This window comes from Vulpes vulpes, chromosome 12, assembly GCF_048418805.1.
Source record: "Vulpes vulpes isolate BD-2025 chromosome 12, VulVul3, whole genome shotgun sequence".
NCBI classification, from domain to species: domain Eukaryota; kingdom Metazoa; phylum Chordata; class Mammalia; order Carnivora; family Canidae; genus Vulpes; species Vulpes vulpes.
The window spans coordinates 20,032,448-20,053,628 of record NC_132791.1 but is presented as its reverse complement, the minus strand read 5'-3'; the positions used below and the strand labels follow the sequence as shown (position 1 = coordinate 20,053,628).

General features: G+C 44.4%; 1 pseudogene; it reads right to left on the bottom strand.

Moving 5' to 3' along the window:
• Nucleotides 1-7,014: 7,014 nt before the first annotated feature.
• Nucleotides 7,015-7,505, bottom strand: LOC112930763 (large ribosomal subunit protein uL11-like; annotated as a pseudogene).
• Nucleotides 7,506-21,181: the final 13,676 nt, after the last annotated feature.

Sequence of the window (21,181 nt, the reverse complement as noted above, 5' to 3'; positions counted from 1 at the left end):
TATACATAAGAGAAATAAACTTCTCTTTTGTTTAAGCCATCATTAGTCTGGGCTTCTGATGCATGTATGTTGATCCCTGTCTTAACTAATACTGTGGGTAAGTCAAGGATCTATTGTAAGGATCCATCACCAAGCTGTGAATTCCTTATGATGATCTCTCCTATATTACCCTCCAGTTCCTCATGGTGCCCTGGGCCCTGGCACAGAGTGGGTGCTTGAAAAAGTTTATTGAATGAATGAGTGAGTGAGTGACTGAATGTGCTGTGCTGTGAACCAGCCTGTGGTGGGAGCTGTGATAGATGCATCATAAGAGCTGTGGAGGGATAGCTGCCTCCCAGTTGGGATTTACATCTTTGCAATTTGTGTTTGGATGTTTATAAAAGACAAGTGACAGTGACTTATCCACGTAGTGATTGTTTTTTTTTCACATGGTAAGGGTCTGGGGGTGGGTAGTTTCTGAACTGAGTTTGGTGGTTCAGTTTCTACCGTTACTTAGCCTCTTCCTCATGGTCACAAGATGGTAGCCAAACTCCCAATAACATGTCTATTTTTCAGGGAAGCAGGAAGTCAAAATGGTGAAAAGGAAAGCCAGGGGCACCTGCATGACTCAGTTGGTTAAGCATCTGCCTTCAGCTTAGATCATGATCCCAGAGTCCTGGGATTGAGTTCTGAGACAGGTTCCCTGCTCAGTGGGGAGTCTGCTTCTCTGCCTCACCCCTGGCTTGTGCTTTCTCTCTCTCTCTTGCTCACTCTCTCTCTCTCTTAAATAAATAAATAAATAAATAAATAAATAAATAAATAAAATAAAAATGTCTAAAAAAAAAAAAAAAAAAAAAAGAAAGAAAAAGAAAAAGAAAAGAAAAGAAAAAAAAAAAAGAAAGGGAAAGCCAGCCAAGCTTATACCTTACTAAAGAGCTCAGGCTACTCTGCAGAGCCCAGGACATGAGTACAAAAGGAGACCCAGCTACCATATGTTTATCTATTTAAAAGTTGTAATTCAAGCCAGTGTACTATTAAATAACATATATTCATCTTCCTGCCTTGACAAATACACCTTCAAAATGACAAAATCAAGAATATATGTCAAGCCATAATTTTTATATGACTGAAAATCAGTAAATCACCAAAGACAATTGAATTTAATTATGACTGAATATATCTGGGTATACTGCTGATGAGCTGGCAAAGTCTGAATGAATAATAAAATCATGGTATACATCATTTATAAGTTACATATTCATAAAATTTATTTTTCTTGCTTTCGTCTCAGCAAAATTCAATGATTATATTACCAAGATTTTTACAAATTTTGGATTCTATTGACAGTAATGATCTGAAACAGAGATTGGCAAACTGTGACCTGCAGGCCCACTGTCTATTTTTGTAAATAAAGTTTTATTTGCACATAACCATGCACATTTTTTTTTAAACATATTGTCCTTGGCTGTTTTCGTGTCAGAGCATCAAGGTTGAGTACTTGTGACAGAAACTGTATGGCCTACAAGCCTAAAATATTTACTCTCTGGCCCTTTAAAGATTTATTTATTCATTTGAGAGAAGGAAAGAGCACACAAGTGCCTGTGTGGAGGAAGGGCAGAGGGAGAAGGGGAGAGAGAGAGAGAGAATCCTCAAGCAGACTCCCCTCTAGGGTGAGCTGAGAGCCCAAGATGGAGCTTGATCCCAGGACCCTGAGATCATGACCTGAACCAAAATCACAAGTGGGCTGCTCAATTGACTGGGCTACTCAGGCGCTTCCTTTCTGGCCCTTTAAAGATTTTATCTATTTATTTATTTGAGCAGGGGTGAGGAACAGAGGGAACAGGACGAGCCTCTTGGATCTTGAGATCATGACCTTAGCCAAAATCAAGAGTCAACCTACTGAGCCACCCAGGTGCCCCTCTGGCCCTTTAAGTAAAAGTTTGTCAAACCCACCCTAAAGGATTAAAACATGAAATGTAATTGTAGTGAAAGTATACAAGATTTCCATCCACAAATATAAGTTAAAAATAAGCATAAATTAAAGTGAACATAAAAATGAAAGAATTAAAACTGCTTTCATGTACATTTTCTAGAAAAGTTATTTTTTTCTGAAGAAGTCATAATTACCTAACAAACTGAAAGATAAAATACAAATTATAATCCATGTATAGTAACACCATTTAAATAAGTTCATTTTATTTTATTTTTTTAAATGTAATTTAAAAATGTAATTAAATCTTGTTAAATATTTCTGTGAAAATAAAACTTGGCATGCTATCATTCAACATCCACATGATGGCCAAGGTAAATACTTCATACCGTGCTTCATGCAGATTTTGTCTAGACCCACATACATGCAGATTTGAGAGTAATATGAAGTGTTGAGTATCGCAGCATGTTCTTTAGCCACCATGTACAGAGGTTGTGAATGCTTTGCTTACCTTCAGGAAGGTACTGGAGCCAGAAAAGGAGCCAGAAGATGGATACTTGGCTCAATAGGAAAATGTAGTTTGTTGAGTAAGAATATAACATTCATGCTTTATGCTGGAAAGGAATTAACAAGGTCACTTGCTTTTTCCATCACCTAAGCTCTTCTGCAGTTGAGTCTTTCCTGATTTCTGAAATAATATCCATTTCCAGTGTCATGAGGTGCCGAAAGACAGAATTTCCAGACTGAGTATGTTTTAAGGAAATAGGTCAATGTGATAGTGTGTTTCCCTGGGGCCTGAATGGTGTTTGTAATAATAATGGATGTTTAGGGTTTAGATTGCAGTGCATCAGTGTATCAGTGTTGCACACTTAATCCCAAAAGATAGGGACCATCTTCGTGTTTATTAAGTGTGTGTGTGGGGGCAGCCCTGGTGGCGGGGCGGTTTAGTGCTGCCTGCAGCCCAGGGCATGATCCTGGAGACCCTGGATGAGTCCCATGACAGTCTCTCTGTATGATGCCTGCTTCTCCTCCCTCTGCCTGTGTCTCTGCCTCTCTCTCTCTCTCTCTCTCTGAATAAATAAATAAATAAAAACTTTTTTTTAAAAAGTGTGTGTATGAGGGAGAGAGAGAGAGAGAGAGAGATACAAGGCCAGGAGCCGGCAGGGTCTGAGAACAGACATTGCGCACAAGGCTTTCTCAGAAACCCCACCCAGATGACTTCTTTTTACATCTCGTTAGCCATGACTGTATGCTGTGGACACCTGTGGCTGCGATGGAGCCTGGGCACATTGTTAACTCCGGAAAACCAGGAAGGAGGGGAAAGACTATGGGTTTGGCTATGAGTAGACTCTCACAGTGCCCTTTTCTCTCTACTCTTTCTCTGTGGCCTTGAACTTCTCTCCAACCTCTTTTCACTTCCTCCAAATAGAGGTCCTCTTTTCAGTGCTTCCATCTTGAGCTAAGAGTCTTCATCTCTCTCCAAGCCACTCCCAGTCAGCACTGACCTGCCCTAAACAAAGAAGCCCAAAGTGGGAAATCCCAAGTGGCTCCTCATTGCTCCCAAAAGCATATCATCATCTGTGGGTCCAGTGGTTGTCACAGAGCTTACTGGCATGAGCAGTGCTGGGGGTGGGCAGTTGCCACCTGTCTCCCTGCTCCCCCTTCACCCAGGCCTGGAAGGGCCTTGTTGCCAATTGGTTATTGATCATTGTCCTCTGAAGAGCTGCTGGAAGAGTTTGCTGCATCTGGATAGATCAACAAGCAATGTCTTCTCTGGGAAGGTGAGAGCCCCATCTGGACAAACCACAAAGATCCAGCTGAGGGGGGGAGGTGCTCAGTTGGGTCCTTCTCCACTCTAGAACCTTGTGCCTTTCAACGTTAATGTAATAGAGAGAAGGGGATTTGGGAGAGCATGACTGAAGACTAGGAAGGAGAGATACTTTTTTTTACATAATCAGTTACTGGAGATACACTAGGAAGAAATCACCTTTTGTGGGCTCAGAAGTATGACAGCGTTTTAGCTATTTCACCTGACCTTAGACCACAGTGACTTTACTCCACTTCCTTTTACCCTTGGAACTTGGAGCATCCGCTACCCCAACAAGCAGAACTCAAGCAGAGTAAATGGTGACTGACAGCTGAACCTGAGCGCTGGAATTTAGGATGAGGTGAGAACACTGGGGGAAGAGATTAGGCTCAAAGGAGCCTGGAACTGTGGGGTGAAAGATTGGGAATGAATGGGAGGTTGTCTAGGGAGTAGCTATGCATATTTGTCATACCAAGGAAGAGGCCAGGCCATCCTTTCCCCTTATGGCTTTCTCTTTTTGGGGACTTGCCATTCTGGAGACACACATGTGTTCAGGGGGTGGATTTCCTGGATGTCTAGACAGACAGCCTTATTGGAAATAGATTGTGTGTGTGTGCGCGCGTGCATACACATGCGCGTGTGTAAACATCTATTGATAGTCATGCCCAAGAGTGAGTGTGCATGTACATGTGTGGGTGTCTAGGTACAGTCAATCCTCCTGTCTTCCTTGTGATTAGCCTCTATCAACTTTATCTCAAGATCTGAATGCACAGGTATAAGAATCAGGGACCCTGAAAGGACAACAGTCAAAAAATTAACATTACTCCAAGGAGAAGCCTCAGGGAAGCAGCTTTGCAAGCTGAACGTGCTGCCAAAACATAAGCCACAGGGCTCATGCCAGCCAGGGTTTGGTACTCATTCTCCTGGGCCAGATCTACCAGAGGTCATTGATGAAGGTCAGTGATAAGCACAGAGTGGCCAGACACCAGGGACCTGGTGTGGAGGTGAAATGATCTTGTTGGAGAGGCAATGCAGGGGCAGACTGCTCTTCTCTGCCTTCCAGGCTGCATCTCACACAAAGAGAAGCCAAAGTCTTGCTAATTCCATAGGAATATGGTGTGGTATGTATATATGTATATGTGTGCATCCATGTAAGTTTGTGTGCATGTGCACACACAGCACACACATGTAGATATAGGCACATATGTGTACGAGTACATACATGTGCACATGTATGCACTTGTGCCTGTGGGTGCACACACTAATATGCCTGTGATAAATGTCATAGGTGGGGACCCACGTTATCCCTTTGAGCCAAGAGTCATAACCAGGGTTCATGCTTGGGTGCCCATAAATTCCCTGAGATTACATGCCAAATTTTTTTAGCCTGCGTATTTTGATTCAGGTGAAGCCCTAGTTTTTCTCAGATTCTCCAAGTTGCCACATGGTCAAGGGCTGTGATAGGCAGAATGATGACCTCCCTAATTCCCAGAACCTGTGAATATGTTATGCTACAAGGCAGAGGAGAATTAAGGTTGCAGATCAGTTGCTAGTCAGCTGACCTAAATCATCTAGTTGGGCCAGTGTAATCACAAGAGTCCATGGGGCAGGGGGCAGAATTGTACTGGGAGTGGGGAGACCTGTATTTAGCCATGGCTCCATACCAATTTGCTGTAGGACTTCAGGCTAATCGCCACACCTCTCCACCTCTCTGGACCTCAAGGACCTCAATTTAGTCATTGTTAAGTGAGACAGTTGTACGAGATACTTCAGGTCCCAATGCTCAGTGACTCCTGGCAAGAACAGACATATATAAGCTCAAGTGGCTTATAAGACTCCAGGAACAACCGAGAAGGCAGGAGGTGCCACCCTTCCCTACCCCTCCTCCCTACTTACCGGCCTTCACGCTACATTTTGGCTGGGGCCTAAACGGCTAGAGGGGGGCCCAACTTTGTCAGCAATGCTGAAAGGAGAAGAGAGTCAAGTAATTAGCAAGACTGTGAAATTAGAGCATGAGAGAGTGCAGGGGAAGGGAAGACCCTGGGGGGAGCCCAGTGTCTTCCCACCTCCAATATCCCTGAGATGCTACCTGGGGTTGTTCTTAGCTGTGCAATTTTGATGGCGAGGCTGGTGTTCACTGGCAGTCATATGTATCCAGGAAATGACTTGATTTCCTTCCAGTACCTGCTCTGAGGGGTCTGGTGGGTTCCTCACAGCAGTAGGCAGACAAAGGCCTGAATCTTCCAACCTGCCTAGTCACTGCCTCTCTGGGCTGTTAGGAGAACCCTGGAGCTAGTGAGGTGAGACCGAGCTGTCCTTTCTGCAAAAGTATTTCCCTCAGTCTGGAGAACTGAAGCTCCTGTTGTACTTCACTCAGTGGCAAAGAAGACTCCATACAGCTAATGTAGCTTCTATCCACACTTGGACCTGAACCTCATGCTGTAGCCCCTTGTGACTCCTACTGCGGTCTATGGCCCAGGAGCTTCTATTTCCCCTAGGAGCTCATATAAATGCAGAATCTCCTGATTCATGTGCACACTCAAGTGTGAGAAACTTTACTGCAGAGGCCATAGCTTCAGCCTCCTTCAGCTGCATCCTCTCCACAGGGCTGAGGACCCGCCAGAACCAGGCCCCTTCTAGACCTCCCTCTGGTGTTCTCCACCTTGGGATCTCCCACCCAAATGGACTAAGCCTGCTTCTAGACCCTTACTCGCCTCTTCTGCAAGACTGTTGAACTTCTGGCCTCAAGAGATGGTCAAAAGGTAACTGGGGGTGGCACAGGAGCTGTTGGGGTGATGCAGACCTTGGGCGGGAGGGCTTAAAGTCCACACTTGTCTACATACTCATACCGTACATGATGGAGTCAGGGATATGGGAGGGTGAAAAGAAAAGGAGCAGGTGCTGTGGCCTACAGGACTCCTCTTTTATTTGTCCTGGGTTCTTCTATTGTCAGGGGTAGGCCTGTGTGATTTTATAAGATAATTTTTCTAAAAATAGGCTGGGTACATATCTGTCTATGGCAGTTTATTTTGGAGGGCGTGTTGTAAAATGATCCTTTATTGAAATATTTTTCTTTGTAGTTTTTATTTTTAAAAGATTTTATTTATTTATTCATGAGACACACACACACACACAGAGACAGAGAGAGAGAGAGAGGCAGAGACACAGGCAGAGGGAGAAGCAGGCTCCATGTAGGGAGCCTGACGTGGGACTCGTTCCCGGGTCTCCAGGATCACACACCCTGGGCTGAAGGCGGCGCTAAACCGCTGAGCCACCCGGGCTACCCTCTTTGTAGTTTTTAATTAGTGGGGCATTCTACTGTACCACTACTGATGTCATCTATGATGTCGTGAGGGTGGTGGGCATCAACATTGCAGCCCACAGACTGGGTAGTCCCCAGGATCTCTTTAATGGTTCCAGTAAGTTGTTTGGCTAAAGATTAGTGCTGCATCTGTCAGGCAGTGTTGACAGTCTCATCAAAGGTGACATTTCCACTGCGCCTAATCTAATGTTTTTCTGCTTCTTTCTGTCTCCTCGTGGTTCCTTGAGGGTTGTGATGATTAGGGCAGAGGCAGAAGATACCACTGCAACCTGGGCCTGTCTGTTCTGAACGTTCAGTTTCACTGTAACCCTCAGACCGTTCCAATCACCGGTTGCTTTGGTGATGTCATTACCAACTTTTTTTGGAGACAGGCCCAGGGGGCTGATCTTCAGGGCCAAGGCAGACATGGTACAAGTGCACCTCAGGTATATGACTTTGATCTCATTGGGGTTGAACTCAGGCTGCATGGTGGAGGTGGCTGGTGTCAGATGAACCCAAATTTGAGACAAGCGAAGACAATAGGAACTTCCCCTACTCTGAGTCAACAGCCAAAAGTATGATTTCACTCTTTTTTTTAAATTATTTTTTCATTGGAGTTCGATTTGCCAACACATAGCATAACATCCAGTGCTCATCCCCTCAAGTGCCCCCCTCAGTGCCCATCACCGAGTCACCCCAGTCCCCCACCCGCCTTCCTTTCCGCCACCTCTTGTTCGTTTCCCAGAGTTAGGAGTCTCTTATGTTCTGTCTCCCTCTCTGATATTTCCCACTCATTTTCTCTCCTTTCCCCTTTATTCCCTTTCAGTATTTTTTATATTCCCCAAATGAACGAGACCGTATAATGTTTGTCCTTCTCCGATTGACTTAATTTCACTCAGCATAATACCCTCCAGTTCCATCCACGTTGAAGCAAATGGTGGGTATTCGTCGTGTCTAATGTCTGAGTAATATTCCACTGTATGTATAGACCACATCTTCCTTATCCATTCATCTTTCGATGGACACCAAGGCTCCTTCCACAGTTTGGCTATTGTGGACATTGCTGCTATAAACACTGGGGTGCAAGTGTTCTGCCGTTTCATTGCATATGTATCATCGGGGTAAATCCCCAGCAGTGCAATTGCTGGGTCGTAGGGCAGCTCTATTTTTAACTCTGAGGAACCTCCACACAGTTTTCCAGAATGGCTGCACCAGTTCACATTCCCACCAACAGTGCAGGAGGGTTCCCCTTCTCCACATCCTCTCCAACATTTGTTGTTCCCTGTCTTATGAATTTTCACCATTCTCACTGGTGTGAGGTGGTATCTCATTGTGGTTTTGATCTGTATTTCCCTGATGGCAAATGATGTGGAGCATTTTCTCATGTGCTTGTTGGCCATGTCCATGTCTTCCTCTGTGAGATTTCTGTTCATGTCTTTTGCCCATTTCATGATTGGATTGTTTGTTTCTTTGCTGTTGAGTTTAAGAAGTTCTTTATAGGGACGCCTGGGTGACTCAGCAGTTGAGCATCTGCCTTCGGCCTAGGGTGTGATCCTGGAGACGTGGGGTCGAGTCCCACATCAGGCTCCCTGCGTGGAGCCTGCTTCTCTCTCTGCCGGTGTCTCTGCCTCTCTCTCTCTCTGTGTGTGTCTCTCATGAATAAATAAATAAAAATCTTTTTTAAAAAGTTCTTTATAGATCTTGGATACTAGCCCTTTATCTGATATGCCATTTGCAAATATCTTCTCCCATTCTGTAGGTTGTCTTTTAGTTTTGTTGACTGTTTCTTTTGCTGTGCAGAAGCTTTTTATCTTGATTAAGTCCCAATAGTTCATTTTTGCTTCTGTTTCCCTTGCCTTCATGGATGTATCTTGCAAGAAGTTGCTGTGGCCAAGTTCAAAAAGGGTGTTGCCTGTGTTCTCCTCTAGGATTTTGATGGAATCTTGTCTCACATTTAGATCTTTCATCCATTTTGAGTTTATCTTTGTGTATGGTGTAAGAGAATGGTCTAGTTTCATTCTTCTGCATGTGGATGTCCAATTTTCCCAGCACCATTTATTGAAGAGACTGTCCTTTTTCCAGTGGATAGTCTTTCCTGCTTTGTCAAATATTAGTTGATCATAGAGTTGAGGGCCCATTTCTGGATTCTCTATTCTGTTCCATTGATCTATGTATCTGTTTTTGTGCCAGTACCACACTGTCTTGATGATCACAGCTTTGTAGTAGGAAAACCTGAAATCCGGCATTGTGATGCCCCCGGCTCTGGTTTTCTTTTTTAATATTCCCCTGGCTATTCATGGTCTTTTCTGATTCCACACAAATCTTAAGATGATTTGTTCCAACTCGCTGAAGAAAGTCCATGGTATTTTGATAGGGATTGCATTGAATGTGTAAATTGCCCTGGGTAGCATTGACATTTTCACAGTGTTAATTCTTCCAATCCATGAGCATGGAATATTTTTCCCATCTCTTTGTGTCTTCCTCAATTTCTTTCAGAAGTGTTCTGTAGTTTTTAGGGTATAGATCCTTTACCTCTTTGGTTAAGTTTATTCCTAGGTATCTTATGCTTTTGGGTGCAATTGTAAATGGATTGACTCCTTAATTTCTCTTTCTTCAGTCTCATTGTTAGTGTATAGAAATGCCACTGATTTCTGGGCATTGATTTTATATCCTGCCACACTGCCGAATTGCTGTATGAGTTCTAGCAATCTTGGGGTGGAGTCTTTTGGGTTTTCTATGTACAGTATCATTGATTTCACTCTTAAGGCGGCAGTAGGTATAAGTTTTCCTAGCAGAAGGGAGAATGGGATCTGGGCTTTGACAGATGAGTTAGGAGTTCAATTGGTAGAGACTGAGGGGGATAGAACATGTGAGCAAAGATGTGGTGGAAGAGAAGTGTGAGGCATTTGTGGAGAAAGATGTACTCTTTGCTGGAGTATCTTCAGTGTGGGGCCAGATTGTGCAGGTGAGGATTTGGTGACGGAGAGTCCTTGAATTTTGAGAAAGGAAGCTGCAAGTGAGGGCAATATCTTAGAAGGAGTTTCAGATGGAAGTATGGGGAGTAAGTTGGAGGAGAGGAGATTAGTAGTGTGAAGACCTGTGTTTGACCTGAATTGAAGCAGAAACAGTAGGAACTGGAGGTAGAAGTGGATACCCTGCACATCAGGCAAATGTCTGCCTGGACTTGGTGACCAATTGAATGGAGGCACAGGGTAAGTGAGCAAGAGATATTCTAAATCTTTAAGCTACAATGACTCAGGGAGGTGCCCTCCCTCACAGAGGTAGGAAATGTGGAGGCTAAGGTGCCTGGGCTCCAGGGAGCTCCAGAGCAGCCTGGCTGGAAATAGACTTGGAAGCCATCACCAGACAGATGGCCAAAGGAAGGATGATAATATGAGAAGAGAGGGGATAAGGGAAACCCTAAGAGTGCAGAGAACAGGACTGTCCTTCGGTCTGTACTGACAGGTGCTTAGAAATGAGAGCTTGGGAGGTTGTCAATAAAACCTGATTTCTCATGTATTAGGGTGCTAAAGAGGTCTCTAGTGCCACTATGACAACCCCTGGGGAGGATACCAGACTGGTCAGAGGAAGCATCTGTGGTCTCTCAAGAGGGGGGCTGGAGGGAGGGTGACTTGGAGGCATAGGTGCGATGAACAGAAACCGTCCCAGAAACTGTCAGGATTCTTTTGGCTACAAGCCACTGGAAACCCACCCAAAGTGAATGCATTGGCTCCTGTAGCTGGATATAGGGCTCAAATAATGTTGTCAGGATGCATGTCTTTCTTTCTTTCTTCTTTCTTTCTTTCTTTCTTTCTCTTTCCTTTCTTTCTTTCTTTCTTCTTTCTTTTTTTTTTTTTTAAGATTTTATTTATTTATTCATGAGAAACACAGAGAAGAGAGAGAGGCAGAGACACAGGCAGAGGGAGAAGCAGGCTCCATACAGGGAGCCTGATGTGGGACTCGATTATGGGTCTCCAGGGTCACACTCTGGGCTGAAGGCGACCCTAAACCACTGAGCCACTGGGGCTGCCCGCATGTCTTTCTTTCTTTGCCTCTCATTTCTTCCTCCTCAAGGTTGACTCATTTTCAGACAAGCTTTCCCCCTACAGAGGTTCACAAGATGATTTTTGCAGTGCTTGGGCCTACATCCTTACACATTCAAATTCAGCAGAAAGGGAAAAGAATCTTTGTTCAGCATTCCCAACAGAAGGTCTGATATTCACCCTGCAGGGCACTCCAACCCAATCACTGTGGCCCAAGGAGTGCAACGCACATCTCCGGGCCAGGTAGTAAAAGTCTATCCAGACAATCTGGACTGAGAGCGGAGGCCCATGGGTTGTGCCTGTTGAAGAATGAATACTGTGGAGGCAAAAATAAATATCTACTACATCTTCCTTTCCCAAGAGAATTCTCCGATAAGAAAGAAAGAAGGAAAATTTCCAACAATGTAAGCAAGTTTGCAGGGCAAAATGAGTAATTGATAGTTATTATTTTTTTATTTATTTATGATAGTCAGAGAGAGAGAGAGAGAGAGAGGCAGAGACACAGGCAGAGGGAGAAGCAGGCTCCATGCACTGGGAGCCCAACATGGGATTCCATTCCGGGTCTCCAGGATCGCGCCCTGGGCCAAAGGCAGGCGCTAAACCGCTGCGCCACCCAGAGATCCCCCATAGTTATTTTTTAAGAAAAGGAACACACATGATATAATAGTTAAAAATGAAGTAAGAAACCACCCTGAGCGTGCAGGAAAATGCCTGCATATAGAACCATGGAACTGTATTTAGCTTTGAGCTTCTTGGTGGCAAGGCAAAGGAAACCCTGCTAACTTACAGACCTCTTGTCTGCTGAGAGAAATAGATGCACCGAACACGAATGAGTGCACGAATGAGTGCACTCAAATAACGGATGTTGCATAACAAAATGACAACATACCTCATTGTTAATTTTTATGTGAGCTGCTGAATGTTCTTCAGTGGCCTCTACGTACAGATTTCCTCCTGCTAAGTGGACAGCATAGCATAGATCGGAGTTCAGGGAGATTTTGCAGACCCCACTCCTTTCTCCTCCTTTATTTAGATCTGGGAATTAGGCTGAGAGAATCAGGTGACTGGCTGGGTCATCACCAGATTCTCAGAGCTGCTGGAGCCACTGAGGGTTGCTCTGTCCGTACTGGCACATTAATGTAAAGCGAAAGGTCTCGTTTGTAATTAATCAAGCGGCAGCGCGAGCGAGCGTGGGAGCTTGCATTGATCTAGCACATCAAACAAAATGGCGCCCAGCAGCCAGCTCCCACAGCCTTGGAGAGCTTGCCAAATTGGATTAGCAAACCAAATGTCGGTTTTAATGCCGGAGAGATGGACGAGGCACTTATTAAATGGTCCACAGGCAGGGATGTTTCGAGCACTTAATCAACCCTTCATTTCCCTCCTCCAGGGAACAGGGAAGCCTCAATGCCACCCATCGTGAAAAATTACCAATCCCTGCAGGATCTCTCTCTGCCACTTTCGCTACAGAACGTGCATTCATTATAGCAAGAGCCCAAGGAAGACAACGTAAGGATACTGGGAAAGGGCAGCAGAAACTGCATGGTCTGGGCACAGGAGACCTGTCTGTGAGTCCTGCTTCTCCAGCCTCCTGCTGGGAGGTCTTGGCTTTGTCATTCCCCTCTCTGGGTCTTAGTGATCCCTTCAAGGTCTCCCCACGATGACAAGCCCAAAACAGTGTTTTGAGGATGCTTACAGGAGGCAGTGGGCAAAATGGCTTTGCGGAGCCAATGCTTTTCCTGGGGTGAAGACTTGCTACATGGGGGGGAGAGATGGGGTGCTGTTCAATTTTCTCTTTGAGGTTTTAATTCAATCTCTGCCTTAGGGGTGGAAAACCCCCTTCCATCCTCTCATCCCTTTCCCTTCCTCTTTTCTCGCTTGAGAGTCTTAAATGTAAAGTGAGAGAGCACCAAAGAGGCACCAGAGGCCCCGCTGTTGGAGTCTTGGAGACATCCCTCTGTTTTCTCTGGTGAGATCTCTTCCAGGGTGGCTTTTGAGGTGGGAGTCCTCTTCCTTGCCTCCGATTCTCTTTCCCAAGAATGACATCCTTGATGAAGTCCACTTTTCCCCTTAAGGAGAAGCAAGCGGTAGGGGAGAAAGAGTCCTGTTACTGCTAGTTACATGGTGACTTTGACCTTAGCTGGCCCAAACTTTTCCTTATAGAGTTTGGAGAACTGAAGTCCAGACACACGAAGAGCTTTGCTCAAGATCTCAGGGTGAGTTTGCAGCAAAGCCAAGGCTGGTCTTCCTTAGTCGCTCTCCCTTGCTAACGCGCCTTAGCCCTGCCAGCCTCAGCCAAAGCTGGGACCACCACTGGGCCTGGTCAGCAGGGGACACAGTGCAGTCCGAAGGGGAGTCTATCAATCCCAGGTCTGAGGCCTGAGAAACCTTTTTGGTCACACAGACATTCCCTTTGCAGGATTCTGTGTGCGCCAAGAAAGCATTCTCTGTTTCTTCCCTTCCCAGAAATTAACTTTCTTCCCTTGTTTCCTATAGTCAGAGCAAGCACCCACCTCCATCCCCAGCATTCAGAGCTTTGAAGTGGGACCTACCAGTTCACAGGTGGGTCTACTTCACTTCAAGGAAGCTTAGTAAGCCTTCCCATGCCAATCCTTATTAAGACAGCCAAAAATAAACATTAAAGAAAGAGAAAGTCCTTGAAAAAAAACCGAACCAAATCCTATAAACTGCTTATTAAAATGTGGCCCTCATCACTCTAATCCTTCGTTACCCATCTGACTCTAATTCCAACCTTATCACCACACTTCAGTAGAACACTTCTTTCAAGCTGGTCAGAACACTATTTTCAGGGTCCAACATTGTACCATTGATGTTTCTGCTTCAGGGCCCTTCTCCTCACTCTCCATGGACAAGATACTTGCACTGGATTCCACTGTCAAGCCTCTCTGACTTTGCAAGGATGAGGGACAAATAGTTGGAAGGAGGAGTGAGGTAGTGCTTCCCCTGCCCCCTGCTTGGGCTCCAGCTACCCCCTCCTTCCCCATCAAAGGATCAAAGGGAGGGATGAGTTATCACCTCAGCAGGGGTGTGGTGGCCCTGGCTTCCTGGTAGGAGCCGATTTCTTAACTGATTTATTTACTTCCCTGGCCCTTTCCTCATCTTTCTGATTAATAGTTTAGTTGGGGGTTCTGGGAAATTTATATCCAATTGTTACCATAGCAACCAGCTCTCTTACACAGGATACCATAGAAAATGCATTTGGGGTCTTCTGAAGGAGTTAGGTTTACAAGGATCTCAGCATATACCAGGGTACAATGGGTAAGACAATGTTCCACCGATATGAGTAAGAATTATGAGCAAGGATATGAAGTGGTCTTGCCACACTGTAAATTGGGAAGGACAGTTTTAGTGTCTTCCTTCTCCCCTTTCCTTGTCTATCTTTTCCGGGACATCTCTCCTCCTATTTTCCATAGGTCCCCAGAAAGTTAGTTCCCCACAGTCCAAGGGCAGGGAGTCTCAGAGAGTTTCATTTCCTTTTGGCAAAAGGAGGAATTTGTAGCAGGGAGAACCATCTGAAGATGGAATTATGGAGCCGTGAGAGGTAATGATCTCTCCATCACTGGAAGTATGTGAATGGGAGCCCATCAGACGGCTCTAGAGAGGACTGCATGAAAGATGGCATGAGGGGTGGTATGTATGGGATCTCTGGATCCCTCCCAGCCCTGGGATGCAGGAGGTGAACTGAGCCTCCTTGTGAACCAGTTGCACCTTCCCCCAACTAAGCAGAATGTCAAAGTTGAGGATTTTAGCTCCCTGGGTATCTGGGGTGTCCATTGTGTCCTCATAAACTAAATGCCCAGCATAATGCCTGGCCCGTGGGTGAATGAATGAATTTCTTAGGGTTTTATTAAGTGCAGTAGGCACAATCTACTGTTTGTGTTCTTTTATTATAATAAAAACTTGCTGTTTAAAACCTGCCCAAGTAACACCTTGAGCTGGAAGCAGAAAAAAATGACGTTGTTTATAGAAGCCCCTCCCACATATTGGAGTGATTCCCTGAATTATAGTTGAGACTTACAAGTGTTTGTTCTTTACAACCAGCTGGAGGCCATGCAGCATAGGGAAAGGCTCTCCGTGGATAAGTCCCTTATTCACCCTGTGCCTCCATATTCTCCTTTGTGAAATAAGAGTAATGGAAATCATCAGGAATGAGCAGCTGATGGGTAGAGATTGCCTACAGTGGTGCGTCCAGAAGGATTCAGAAGTTGTTTCTGGGCTCAAAGAGTATATGGTAATAGGTTAGCAATGTCTGCCCTGGGCACCAGTCGGGAGGTGGGGGCCTATGTGTTGTATATTAGTCAACCCTGGCCTAGGTGATCTTGAAGGGCCCAGATGGTTCTAGATGCCGAGACTGAAGGTCACTCCAGCCATTCTAGGTATCCTCAATCATTCTTTGCTGATTTTGGCTGAACTGTCTCACATGCTTGGGGCCTTTGCTGGGACATTGGACTGACTCACTGCCTCATCCTCCAGTACAGCCTTGCCTGGACTTGTTCACATGGTGGGGCCAAGGGTCCCAAGAGAGCAGTGATGGTACAAGGCCTCTTGAGGCTTAGACCTGGAAGTAGGATAATGTCACTTCTGCCACAGTCTATTGGTCAGAGCTAGTCACAGTGTCTGGAGGTGGGGAAATAGACCCCATGTCTTGGGAAGAGATGCAAAATCAACAACCATAAAACAGCATAGATACCAGAAGAGAAATAATGGGGCCATGTTTGCAAACAATCTACCATAATTCCACCTTTTTAAACAAAAACCAGAGCCTTGAGTTTATTACCCATGTGCCCCAATGAGCAAGTGGGGATGAATTCTGTTCTTTTCCACTGTCTGATTCAAGCCTGTTTTTAGATGTAGTCTAATAAAATGAATTTCACACCTGGGTTACTCACCCACTAACAAACACTCTATTCTTATCAATGCCTGGGACAAACTCCTAGGCAGCCTAGATTTGTAGTTCCATTACCGCCCAGCACAATAATTGTTAATTACTTGCTTTATTTGGTTCTGTTGCGTTTGCCAATAGTCAATTACCTATGTTAGGTTTTCTTGTGATCAGTGGGGCTTATCCAATATTGCAGCTCAGCTCTGTTTTTGTCTCAGAGATGTCTTTTCCAAGAGAGTTAAAGAAAACCCTTGTTCACTAGTTTATTGAATATTAGCCTTTATCTGCTTATTTCAAAGGATCCTTATTCACTGCTGTAAGCACCAAAGTGCTCAGGCTGAGCTCTTAGAATCGAACAAAAGACTAGAGATAAGCCCCCCTTTGCCTGATCTGGCTAAATCCCAGTACGTGGAATAGAGGAAAGAACAAATTGTGAGGTCCTGGGGCATTTGTTTAGTTCATGCCTGAATCTCTGAAACTGCCTATCCCCTTTAATCCAGCCTCCACATTGCGGCCAAGAGACCTAACACAGAGATCTGATCACATTACCTGTGTTAGAGTGCATTGATGGGCCCAGTTCTCCAGTCCTCCTTCTACTTATGTACTGTGTTGTATGACTTTGCAGGTGCATGCCTTTGAGTATGGACCAGGCCATGTAACTTCTTTTGGTGAGCAGAATGAGGTAGAAACACGCCATTTCTGAGGCCTGGCCTCCAGACATGTTGCGTGCCTCCCTTTGTACCCTGTGCCTCTGCCATTGCCATGATCAAGGCACACCCACATTGGCCCCGTGGTCTCAGGAGGAAAAGAGATTCATGGAGAGCCAAACCACTGCAGCAAAGCCCAGCCAGAACCAGCCAAACCCAGTTGACCCCAGATGGGTAAGTCATAAACACGATTTTAAACTATTGAGATTTGGGGTGGTTTGTTATGTAGCAAAAGCGGATTCATCATTCTTGTGTGTAATCCCAGCACTGCTGGCCTATAGCTTCAGGCATAAGGTCCAAGGGAAAGCCTTCCAGCATCTGGGCCCAGCTACTCCTTCTATCTTTGTGCCTCCAGCTCTCCCTTTTCACATTACATTTTAGCAATGACCCGCAATTCTTCAGATGCATCATGCTGGCTCACATTTCTATGCCTCTGCACCAGATGTGCCCTCTGCCTGGAATGACATTCTCCTCTCCTTTGCCCAGAAAACTCCTATTCATCTGTCAAAACCCAGCTCAGTCATTATCTTTTCCAAGAAAAGTCACTGTGGTCTCCTCTCCCCTGTGGTAAATCATTCTCATGTCTGTAAAAGGTCTGGACTAATTTATATGTCCACTGTTACCATGTGACATGGTATTATGATGTGGGTTCTTTTTATTTTGTTTTTGCCCATCTTTGCTTGAGGACAAGGACAGCCTTAATCAATGTATTCTATTTTTAAAAAAAGATTTTATTTATTCATGACAGACAGAGAGAGAGAGAGAGGCAGAGACACAGGCAGAGAGAGAAGCAAGCTCCATGCAGGGAGCCCAATGCAGGACTCGATCCCAGATCTCCAGGATCACGCCCCGGGTGGAAGGCAGCGCCAAATTGCTGGGCCACTGGGGCTGCCCCATCAGTGTATTCTTAGTATCCAGAATAGCACCTGGTTCCAGCAATGTTTGATAACTAAATGAGGTGTTGTGTTCCTTTCTTCTGTAGGATTTGCCCGCAATGGGAAGACGTCATTTCTTCCTTTTCCCCCCTAAATTCAAATGGTGGATTTGTTTATGTTGTATCATTTCACTTAGGGTCTGATTCCGCTGTAGCTGGTGCTCAAGCACTGAGTGAACAAATGAATCCTGGGTCCTATGGGTGCCCCTGCTGGGCTATGAACCCCTCCATGGCTGAAGCTGGGTTTTCTTACCTCTATACCTGTGGTGCTGGCACCAGGTCTGTACATGGGCAGTATCAGAAAGTCCATTTATTCAAAATATTTGTATTTCTGGAACATCTATCAAGTGCCAGGCACTGTTCTAGGTGCTGTGGATAGGCGGTGACCAGATAGACATGGGTCCCTGAGCAGGCATTTTAACTGGGGAGACAGGAGAGACAGTAAATAGCTCGGTTAAGTGTTCCTGCTTGTTCCTGTGGCCGGAGGAATTCTCTTTGCATTTGGATGTTATGTTTGTGAGTGTCCAACTTAAAAATTAACTATTTGTCAATAGTGCTCAGGAAGCTGAGGCATCTCAAAGAGAGAATAGCTGTTCTTCAGAAGAATGAACCCAGAGATACAACTAGAGGTCGGTGCTACACCTGACACTAGCTGGGGTACACTGTGGGTGGGCAGGGAAGTTTGGAATATGAGCCCTATTCCCAATGGCTCTAAGGCACATTGCAAGTCACAAGCGCTGATTTGCAATCGAGCTGTTTTTCAAAGGTTGGACAACTTTATATATTGCGCTCCAGGGTGAGTGGTAACAGAAATGTATTTAATTAATGATGTGGGGGAGGCCAACCAGTAAATAAATAATTACAAAGTGTGACAAGCACTTTATGAAGGGACCTGAGATGAAGTTGGGAGGAAGGCAGGGGCCTTGAGACTGGTAAGGGCATTGGATTTTATTGTGGGTGCATCAGAAACCAGGGGAGAGACGACATCTGATTTGTGTTTAAAGAATATCACTTCTGCTGCCATGTGGAGTACATTTTTATTTAATTGAATCAAATATTTCTGGAGAGCGTCCCAACAAATTGGCTTCTAGTTCTTGGAACCATCACCTCCCCGTGCTGAATTTCGCGACCACCTTATACAACTTAGGGCCCTAATTTTCCAAGGAGACAAACATTCAATTTCTGGTTTAGATTTGCATGAGAAAGAGACCTTAATTACTCTGATCTCTAACACCTCTGAGGAGCTGATTTGAGCTTTTCAGATGCAAAGAGTGTTAATTGGCTAAGGGGCCCAGCTGAGCTTACCCCTCCACCTCCAAGTGGGTAGGGGGTGGGGATGGGGATGAGCATGGGGCTGGGAGATGGGGAAGGGGGTTGGAGAAGAGGGGGCACTTCACATTGTCAGTTTCTTGGAGGTCTGCAAAAGACAATGGAGAGATCAACACACAGCAGTTTTGCCTACTTTCCTCCCTAACTTAAAGATCCAGCTCACCCCCACTTATTCTAGAAGCTTCCTCCAGCTCCACTTCCACCCCAGGATCCCCCCAACTAGTTCATTGCTGCCAGTGCCTCCTTGGGATCCTGGTTTCTAATTACAGACTTCTCACACTGCACTGGATAGTCTGTAAACTGGGCCACCCCTCCACCTGAAAGACAAAGACCTATCTCATGCAGCTTTGCCTCCTTGCACAGCCCAAAGTGGGCACCCAGGAAATGTGGAACAAATGATAATAGAATAGTAATAATGATAATGTTAATTATAGAAGCTGTCACTTATATAGGGCTTCCTGTGATCCTATGCTGTTTAGTCTCAGTTAGAAAACATTTAAATCTGTTTTCCAATTCTTGCCAGAGCAGATGCACTGCATGACTCATTACTGATAGTCATAGATTTATTTGTGGGATTATTTAATTTTTACCACCTTGTGAGGACAAGAAATCTGTTTTAATCACTGCACTATCCACAGTGCCTAGCTCAGTGTCTGACATATAAAGGCTCAATAAATATTTGTTGAATGAGTGAATGCTTGCATGAGTGTCCGTGATGGGGAGTTCACTGTCTCCTGAGGAAGTGCTGCTCATTTTTTAGCAGCTTTTCCTGTTGTTCCTTTTAGTGAAGCTATATTTGTTTCCATGCAGTATCTGTCTACTCCTGACTCCTGGCCTCCCTCAAAGACAACTTCCCTTCCTCCCCTGAGGCTGGAAGGCTATAACCTATAAATGTCTCTTTTTAACTCTCTGTGTTCTTTCCTGGGTACAGCACAGCCAGTTCCTTCCTCATAATGACCTAGCATCCACTTACTGCCTCAGACTGGTCACCCTCTGTGGAACAGTCCAGATTATCTACTTCCTTCTCACAGTAAAGGCCTGATATATGTGAAGATGGGACTCTCACTCCTCACATTTTGGGAACTGTATTGCTATTCATGCAATCCTTTCAATGCATTTACCTCTACTCTATTTAAATCCAAGAGACAAAGCACCCAATATGGAAGGTCCTTCTAAGGACCAAATGAGGTCTTTCCTTTTCTATGTTTTAAAATAAAATGTTGGAAAGAGGGGGGGGGGAAACCCCAACAGAGTAATTAAAATGGAATACTAAAAACGTTTTTATTGACTCCAAAGAAGACAAAGGAAGAATGAGAAAAAGAAAACAAGATAAATAGAAAACAAATAACAAAATGGCCATCCTAAAGGCAGCCATATTAAGAATAAAGGAACTAAACATTTCAATTAAAGGCAGAAGTTTTCAGACTGGTTAGAGTAAGAGCTAATTACCTGCTGTCTACCACTGTCTATTTTCTTTAGACACTGCTGGACTCACTATGCAGAAGCACTAATCATAAGAAAACTAGAGTGGCTATATTAGTATCAGATAGTTTAAATGTCAAGACAAGAGGTATTAAGAGAGACAAAGATGTAAACTTCATAATGAAAAGTGAGTCCATTCATTAGGAAGACAAAACAGTTATAAATGAATGTGTGCAATAGCAGAGTTCAAAATACATGAGGTAAAAACTGACAGAACTAAATGGGGAAATAGATAAATCTATAACCATAGTTTTAATCTCTTCATAGTTGGTAGAATTATTAGAACAAAAATAGTTAAGACATTAAAGAGTTCAACAACATTATCACACAGTTTGACACCTAGCAACTACAGGATACCTATATTTTTCAAGTATCCATGAAATGTACACCAGGATAGACCATATACTAGGCAGAAAAACAAATGTTAATAAAGTTTAAATGTTGAAAACATGCAGAGTGTGTTCCCTGATGAGAAATAATGAATATAAAACTACAGATTTAAGTTCAATGAGCCTCAAGAACAAGAAACATGAAGAAAGGGATATCAAGGCATATGATAATGTAATTGACCAAAAGCATTATTAAAGAGGAACTTCAAAAAAGCTGCAGGAGGAAAAAAAAAAAAAAGACATGTACAGAGGAGCAAGGATGAAGATAACAGTGCATTTCTCATCAGAAACAGTGCAAGAAGACCATGAAGCCATGCCTTTGATGTACTGAAAGATAAAAAAGCCTGTCAACCTAGAATTTTATATTCAGTAAAAAT